Source organism: Lathyrus oleraceus, chromosome 5, assembly GCF_024323335.1.
Source record: "Lathyrus oleraceus cultivar Zhongwan6 chromosome 5, CAAS_Psat_ZW6_1.0, whole genome shotgun sequence".
Taxonomy (NCBI): Eukaryota; Viridiplantae; Streptophyta; class Magnoliopsida; order Fabales; family Fabaceae; genus Lathyrus; species Lathyrus oleraceus.
The window spans coordinates 321,301,217-321,309,443 of NC_066583.1; positions in this window are offsets into that span (position 1 = coordinate 321,301,217).

Below are 8,227 nucleotides of genomic sequence, written 5' to 3' on the forward strand. Positions count from 1 at the left end.
GGGACTAGCTTAACATATTGCATTGCATTTTTTAGGTCATTAGGCATTGCATCTTTGCATATCATGTGGCTACATTAAGCAAGTCATCCTCCTAAGTCTTGATCAGAAGATAAAGAGGTTAAGTTGCAAGCCTAAGGTTTCATGAATGGATCACTAGTCATCTGAGGATGTGTGGTACAAATTAGGGTTTCATGGCTCTTCAAGGAGATTGAGCTTCATCTTGGTTGCAATGATACATCATCATCATCATGGTCTTAATATCATCCAAGAGATTGATCAGATACCTGGGGATTAGGGTTTTGACCACTGGTCAACCCTAATCAGTCTAATCAGCTGCATTGGGCCAATCAGGGTTTGTGAAGGAGATGGGGTCTACAATGGATATGGGGATCATTTCATGATTGTATTAAGCTTATGGAAGCTAGGGTTTCATCATTGAGCCATTTCATCAGGAGTTTGAGGCTCAACTTGATCAATGCATAGCCAAATTCATCTATCAGTCAAAAAAGTCAATTGTGGTCAACTGTGCCTGAATTGATGAATTTGGAGGTGGGAGAGAATTAGAGACACTTCATTCATGTCTAAACAAGTTTCATTTGACATTTTAAACATCAAGAATGAAGAAAATAAAGTCAGATGGAAACTTTCCAAAAATAGCAAGTGACTTGTAATTGAAAATTGCCAAAAATGGAAAGTTTTTCACCTCAAAATTACGTGTCCAAAAATGCTTCAAATCAAATTTTGTTCAACATGAAAGTTGTAGATCTTGCTCTCACCTTTCCAAAAAGTCCAAGAACATGAATTTCTCATGTGTGGTTGGCAAGTTATGATCAAATCATTTTCAGAAAATGTTGAAATTCAAAGTGACATAACTTTTGAATGGAATGGCCAAATTGGGTGATCTTTCTTTGAGCAAGTCACATTTGACATGTACTTTCATGATCCATCATCACATTTCATCAAAAATCATCATAGCAAAAGTCCATTTTTCAAGTGTTCATTTTGAAAATTGGTGGGAAAAATAGTGAATTTCCAAAATACAAGGCATTTGCATACAAAACTCATTCCAACACATCATAAACATCAAATAGAACTTGCTTGGACTGGTTTGGTACTGTTACATTGGATGCATCTAGAAAAGGGCATTTTGGCCAATTATGCATAAAACTACATTTTGCTAATTTCACTTGAATTTGCTAATTGTGATTAACCCTTGGATTAAGACTTGGTATAAGATGTTAATTGTAACAGAAATCATAATCACAAATCACAATTTCAGATCTAACAAACTTTTCACCAATTCTCTCCAATTTTCTTCAAGCTTTTTCAAACTTTTTTTCACATTTTTCATTGAATTCATCAACTATTGTGCTCATTCTTGTTGGATCCATCATCTACAAGTGCTTGTGAAGGACTGTTTCACGAAATCAAGGCCAAAGCATTGGAGAATTGGAACTGTCATCATCTTGCTCATCCATGGAGTTTTGAATTTCCTTCGAGCTGGAGATGCTTTGAGCTACAAGAACTCTTCCATTCACCTTCCCAAGCTTCAATCAACTTCTGTTTTCAACTTGTGGACCTTGCAACGCACGAATCATCACCTACATCATCCAAAAGGTACATTAGTTGCTAATAGTTCTTTGAGAACTTGCTGTGCTGCTGCTTGGTTGTATAAACCAATTGAGGTAGACTCTCTTGTCTCCATGTAGTCTGGAAGACCTGGCTTGTTATTTAGCCAGGCAACTGTCTGAAGTCCTCCTTAAGAGGCAATGCCTGTGATTGTTTATATTTGTCCCCAAGCAGGAAAAGACCTTGATTAAGGCAATTGGCAGACACAAGGGATGTGCAATCCATCCCCTGCTATTCTTGTTGAGTCGTCCCTCTGCTCACACCACTGTGTTGATGCATTGGGATATTAACCCAAGATCTTGTACAGTTGTACAGTTGAGTCAGAGTCATGAGTGTAGAAGGGTTCCCACTTTCTGAACCCACACTCCTTTGTCTGAAGCTCTCCCTGGCCAGGGATAAGAGTTGTGAGGCACACCCCTCACTCACCTTTCATCTGGCTTCACCTTGACTCTCAATGTCAAGGTTAAGAGCTAACATCACCCTGACACAGTTGTGTTGCTTTTGCAACTTAACCCTTGATTGAGCCCACCTTGTCTGTATATAGTGTGTGCTAACTGTGAATGTTTGATTTGTTTTGTTTATGCTTGCATGCTTTGCTTTTTCCTGGTTAGGATTAGCTTGCTGCCTGTGCAAGTTAGGATAGAAACCATAACATAGGGCAACGATGCATGATAACATCTAGGTTTGAGTACAGCTCCCTAGTAGTGTGTCTCCCTTTGTATCTGGTTAGAGTTTCTTTCCCGTTCAGGGGAACTACGTCGCCCTGATCCTCATACCAGATGAGGTACGTAGGCAGGAGACCGTGTGAGGTCTCTCCGGGCACTTTTTTTCTTTTTGTGTGTGTTTGCTTGTTAACCCTCTTGTGTGTCAGGATATGGATGTAAGCCCAGCGATTGGCTGTCCGTATCCTGATTGTGTTTGTTTGGTTCGGAAGCCGATGTAAGTCCAGCGATTGGCGTTCGGGTTCCAAGTTTGCCTGTGTTTGTGTGTGTCCTGTTTGGCGTGCGTGAGCCGAACTACGGCAGCTCTGATTCTCGTTTCAGACGAGATACGTAGGCATAGGATGCGATGTCCTAGCGAGCCCTCTTCCTCTTCTCCCCACCTGTGTTGTTTTCAGTGTGTGTGTGTGTGATGTTTGTTTAGCAACCTTTTCTTTCTTTTAGAGCGTGGATCCCGTCGAGTACGACGGACGTGAGGGGTGCTAATACCTTCCCCTTGCGTAACCGACTCCCGATCCCATCTCTTTGGTCGCGAGACCATGCTTTTCCCAGGTTTACTCTGAGCGTTTCCTTTCCCTCTTTTGGGATAAATAACGCACGGTGGCGGCTCTGTGTTGTTTTTGTTTTAGCCCGCCGGTTGTTTTTCGCGGATGCGACAAGAGGGTGTAGAAATGGTGGCTTGAGGGGTAGCTGCTGGTTGAGTTGGCTGCTGGTTTCTATATCGAAGGTCGAGATGGTTCCTCCAATTGGGGTGGTATTTATTGGTGGACAGGTCAGGAATGTTGTTGTACGTGTTCTGATTGTTGCCTTGATTGTAAAGGTTTGCTGCATAAGCTTGAGGCAACTTAGTGATCGATTCATCATGCAAAATAGGACAAGTATCGGTTGGATGCTCAGGAGAAGTACAAATACCACACAGGTTTGTCGCTCGAGTCTTAGCTACTGCCAACTGTTTCACTAAAGAGTTGAGCTCGTCAATTCTGGTTTCTAAAGCTTTGTTGGAGGAAACCTGAATTTCGTTCACACCCTTTGCTTGGACATAATTGTTTCTGGTTGTAAATTGTTGGGAGTTGAGGGACATATTTTCGATCAAAGCTTTGGCGGCGGCTGGAGTTTTATCGACGAGTGCTCCACCGCTAGCAGCATCAAGAATATTCCTATCCATTGGTAACAAACCTTCATAAAAGTACTGGATGAGCAATTGTTCGGTGATCTGGTGTTGAGGACAACTAGATGCTAATTTCTTGAATCTTTCCCAATACCTAGCAAGTGACTCATTATCCTGTCTAATACCACAAATCTCTTTTCTGATCGAGGCTGCTCTCGAGGCAAGGAAGTATCTCTATAAGAACACTCTTTTTAGAGCATTCCAGCTTGTGATCGAATTTGGCTCAAGATAATATATCCAATCCTTTGTTGCACACTACAATGAAAAAGGAAAAGCTCAAAGTTTGATATGGTCTTCAGTTATTCCTTCAGGCCTCAACGGTGTAGAGCACACAACCTGGAATTCTTTGAGATGTTTATATGGATCCTCACCTACAAGACCATTAAACTTTGGCAACAAGTGTATCAAACCAGATTTTAGTTCAAAAGGAGTGTCAACTTCAGGATATTCAATACACATGCCATTATAATTCACATCAGGGGCATCTAACTGCCTTAGTGTTCTTTGGTCAGCCATATCAAAAACAATTTCAGAATTCGAATCAAACAAGTTATGAAAGTAATCAGAATCAGAATCAGACTCAATTGTGGGTGGTGAACTATTGCTAGCCTGGCCTGCTCTACGACGTGTGTGTAAAGTTCTCTCTACCTCAGGATCGAAATCAAAAAGCTCAAAACAAGAATACCTAGTAGCCAGGACTAATGCACAGCAATGCAGCAACAATTGTGAAAATGCCAACAATATCCCTAATAGTCAAAAACAAACACAATGAAGGAAAACGATTAAAATAAATTCAGAAAAATAAACTAACACCGAAATTAATCTAATGACTTAAAATTAGAATTTTGAGATTTGTTTTTGGATTTTTTCGACTCTACGAAAACAGTAAAAAATTCATTAAAAATAGAAAAAAAAAGGTTTTTTTGGCGATTTGAGGCTGAAAACCCATAACTACTTTGTAGTATGGGACAAAAGATCAGGTGAATTTTCTACTCCTAATAGACGGAACATATTTTCGATCGGACTCAATTTTTCCAAAAACCGAATTTTCCGACTCTAGACGCAAATTGGCCAAAACCGTGAGGAACCTATGGCCTAAACGCAAGAACACTAAACCTATGACTCTAATATTGATTAATAATCACAAGAATCCCCGACAACGGCGCCAATTTGATCAGCTGTCGCGCGCGGATCATAACCGAGTTATTTTGAAAACGTAGTATAGCGACAATGACTCGAATCGTCTCTCAAGGATTCTTGATTATTACTAACCAAAGGTAAATCGATTTAGGGGGGGGGGGGTTGGATTCAGGATCGATTAAGGAAAAAAAAGCGATTATTAAATAAGTAATTATTGAAATAAGTTGTTATGAAATAGGTGATTATAAAACAAACGGATTCACTGTGTCAGGTTCAACTTATCATCGATTGCTACAACTACGGCTTCTATCCTATTTGAACATAATATTATTCAACAAGCGTGATCGACACTGTAAGGTATATATTCTTATTGCCGGATTAAGCATACGGTTATAGATATCGCAAATTTAACGGTTAAGTAGAGTTGAATTGCGATCAAAAGTCAAGAACATATATCATTCAAATTTAACCAACAATATTACATGGAAATCGGATTAAGCAAACAACAATCATATAATATTATTGAAAGGAATATAATTCTAATTGTAATTATAACAATCTCAAAGTAGTGAACTTGAATACAACAAATCCGTCCGGAAAGATTAGTTCTCCATTACGGTTCTTTCAAGTGTAAGAAAAATAATTCGTGAATAGTAAAAAAAAAGTGAATAGTATTTTCGGCTGCTAGGTAACCCAGACCCAAAACTAACGACCAAAAACTAAAATAAAACTAATGCTGCAGCTTCAAACGAAATTATGGAAAATATGCACTCTGAATCTGACTTCGACTCCAACATAAAAGTTGTAGCTCTTTCTCTTAGCTTTCCGGCGATTATTAAAACGCGTCAGTCGGATTCCCGGAGCTCCAGTTATGATTGTTTTAGTGCAGACTGTTAAAGCTGAAAATTAAATACGAAAATCAAATAACAATAAAAATATACTAAAACATAAAAACATTATAAAACATAAAAGTAAGCAAAGAAAATCAAAGAAATGTTTAAGAACAAACATAGGAGAATGTGCATTAAAATGCACTGATCAATGGCTATAAAAGAACTCATACATATTACATTTGTTGAACTAACCCCTAATTGGGATAAGTAAAGGTTGTTGATTGTGCATAGATTATAGAAAAGACAAACCTAGATAATAAAGATAATGGTCAAGAAGTAGAACACGATCAAGGTCAAGATAAAGTTCAAGATCAGAATAAAGAAGATCCTATAGATGATAAAGAACTTTTGAAGGAATGAAGGACGACCGAAGACCATCCTATTCAGAATGTAACTGGAGATATTTCTAAGGAAGTTACACTCGACACTCCATTAACTAGGTATATAACTTTTTGATTCTTTTTTTTACAAATTAAGACAAAATAAATGGACGAAGCTATCATCGACGCACAATCGTCTCTCGCTATGCAAGAAGAGTTAAATAAATTTGAAAGAAACAACACTTGGTAACTTGTCCCTAAAGCTTCAACTAATCTAGTGATTGAAACCTAAGTGGGTCTTTTGCAATAATCTTGATGCTTTTGGAAATTTTTTATAGAAATAAAACAATGCTCATTGCGGAAAGTTATAACCAACAGGAAGACATAATTTTCAATGAAACTTATGCCTTTGTAGCTCGATTAGAATCCATAAGGTTTCTTCTAGCTTTCTCATGCATTATATTTTCTTAAACTCTTCTAAATGGATGCAAATATCACGTTCTTGAACAATCACATCTAGAAGGAAGTGTATGTTGATCATTTTCCAGATTTTATGAAAAAAAATCTTACTCATGTTTTCAAAATGAAAAAGGCTCTCTACGATCTGAAGCAAGCTCCTAGAGTTTGGTTTGATAATCTGAGCAATTTTCTGCTTGAAAACATATTTTTAAGATACAACCCTTTTTCAAAACAAGCATAATTTTTTCTTTTACATGCTTTTGTTGATTAGGTGCTACTATTTAATCCTTATGCAAGGACTTTTCTAATATGTTGGAGATTAAATTCAAAAGGTCTACGATGGGATAACTTCGGTATACTCTTGGGTTATAAACTCATCAATCATATGAAGACTTCCTTGTTGGAGATTAAATTCAAAAGGTCTATGATAGGAGAGCTTCAGTATACTCTTGGGTTATAAATTCATCAATCATATGAAGACTTCCTTAAACACGTTCATCTAAGGAATGTACAAAGAAATCTAAAGCTATACACCAACAAAGATGAAAAAGGAATGTTTTGCATTTTTGAAAGAGTATTCTTTGCAAATTCAATGAAGTTGTGCAAAGCATGTCAGTTTACAAATTTAAGTTATTTCTCGGTGGCATTTGATGATCCTGATAGCCTTGATCAAGTTAAGAATGTCGCTTAATGACTATGATGATCATGGAATCTCTTAGAAGATTGAGGCAATAAATCTATAATGAATTTATCAGCCATGTGGTGTGAACCAACTATTGTATCAAATGATTCATATATAAGAAAAAAAGAGTATATTATCGTTCCCTTGTAAGGGGGAGTTTTCTAAAGTTACATCGAGGAATCGAGGTAGTAAACATAATAAAGATTAAAAATCGGAGAACTCTGATTGACTCTCTAATCAGTGGTTTATTAACTATTTAGTCAAATAAAATTATTTTTAGTAACCTTGATTGAGTTTTAAGTGTTTTTAGAGTTAAGGGGTACCAAAAACAATATGCCAAGAGCCCAATATCAATTCAAGGCCCAAAATATTAACAAAGTTGAAAAGAGGTCGTCCAAAGATTTCCTAGGAGAAATCATTATCTCTTGAAAGGAATCTCAATATAAAAGAAGTAAATTCCAGAAAGTTCCTCTTAATTTATAAAGCTTCAAAGCTAACTGATCTTTGTTCGAAAAATAATCAAGGGGAGGAAGTCCTTTAAATCTTGCCCACTGTTAAATCTCAAAGTTGGATACTGTCATCCGTGGGGAGAAGTATGGTCTTATGTCCTGCTCATTTGTGTCTCACTCTAGATTATGTTATTGTTCATCTCTTTATCAGGTAACTCATTCCTTTTCCTTGTGCAATCATGTCGTTTATGTGTTTGCGCTTTTTTATCGTATATTTTCCCCTTCTTTTTGATAATGCCAAAGAGGGGGAAATATACTCTCAAAGAGAGTATGATATACTCTCTATATTTTTCAGGAGGAGTTTAACCACTCCAAGTTTTATCACTATTGTTTCTTTGTTTGTCCTTCTCCTTATGAGATGCGTTATCATCGTCAAAAAGAGGGAGAATGTAGATCTACGTGCTTGCAAGTATGAAGTATGCAATAACCTATCCATTTGGTTTTGATGTTGGCAACACTCTTAAGAGAAATCTTCATCAGTCTTATTGTTCAAGGCATGATTGGTTCATATGATATCATCTGATATTTTTATCAAGTGATGATTCTTGATATGATTAAGTTATGGTGGTTGACATGTTGTTGATCAAGTGATGGTTGTAACACCTCAAAATTTGCCCTCCTCTCTTGGGACTAGCTTAACATATTGCATTGCATTTTTTAGGTCATTAGGCATTGCATCTTTGCATATCATGTGGCAACGAACAAGTC